This window comes from Vigna radiata, unplaced genomic scaffold, assembly GCF_000741045.1.
Source record: "Vigna radiata var. radiata cultivar VC1973A unplaced genomic scaffold, Vradiata_ver6 scaffold_23, whole genome shotgun sequence".
Taxonomy (NCBI): Eukaryota; Viridiplantae; Streptophyta; class Magnoliopsida; order Fabales; family Fabaceae; genus Vigna; species Vigna radiata.
The window spans coordinates 1,742,835-1,743,959 of NW_014541837.1; the positions used below are offsets into that span (position 1 = coordinate 1,742,835).

A 1,125-nucleotide genomic window follows, 5' to 3' on the forward strand; every position below is an offset into this window, starting at 1 on the left:
GCGCATCTGGTGTAGTGGTATCATAGTACCCTCCCACGGTACTGACCGGGGTTCGATTCCCCGGATGCGCAATCATAGTTTTTAATTGAAGTCTCTTTTTATATAAACAAACTTACACCCCTTTAGTTTTTTAAACTGATATTAATATTTATTATGTTTTTTCACTTAATAATTCGCATCTTTGTGAAACTATTTATTCAAAAGGTATAACGAATGTTAGCGATGTTCATTAAAAATATATATTAAGTGAATTGCTTAAAAATTATACGCGACTTTATGAAAAAAATATTAAAAAATAATTTTAGTATAATTTTAAGCCATAGTATTAAGTAAAATTAGACTTTCCAAACTATTTTTTTATATATTTATCTAAAAAATAATCCATTCGATCAGTTGAGTATATTTTGTCAATTTTTTTTATCTGTTTCTCTTCTTACATTAGCTGTTTCTTTTTTTTTCTTAATTTTGTCAACACAATGATAGAATAAAAAAAATATTTATAAATGAGTCTAATAAAATACAAGCAACATAATATGGTAAATTAAGATTGTTTTTTTTTTGTTTTAAAAATAACTCAAATTTTGTTTCCTCTTCTCCTTTTCCTTTATCTTCTTCCTCTCTTTGATTTTCTTCTTCAACGTGTCTCGTGGTTATAGCTCTTGATAGCATTCCAGGTCATATGAATTGCAATTTAAAAAGTCTTTCTCTCTCTCTCTCTCTCATTAAAATCCCAATCTTAATAATGTTGACTAAAAACAGTAGTTGACCCTTCCTCTTTTTCACTTTTTGCACATATCTCAATGACGATAGTGCAAACCTCCACCCTATGCCTGATTGACTGTGTAAAGAGGAGGCTATTAAAGAACAATTATGCCAATGATAATTACAATACTCCTTTGTAATAAATCCACCATCAATAGTTTTAGAAATTAAAATATCCAATAATCAAACTATGGTGAAAGTCTAAGTTAGATATTAAAATTATAACAATATATTTATTTAAAAAGTTTATATATATATATATATATATATATATATATATATATATATATATATATGTTTTTAAAATATAATTTTGTTCTCTTTTTGGTTGACAAATGTCAATTTAGTCCCTCGTTTTAAAAG

At 26.0% G+C, this 1,125-nt stretch overlaps 1 non-coding gene across 1 annotated transcript; it reads left to right on the forward strand.

The window, feature by feature from the left end:
- On the forward strand, positions 1-71 carry TRNAG-CCC. The gene has a single exon. It is a non-coding gene; the product is annotated as a tRNA-Gly (tRNA).
- Positions 72-1,125: the final 1,054 nt, after the last annotated feature.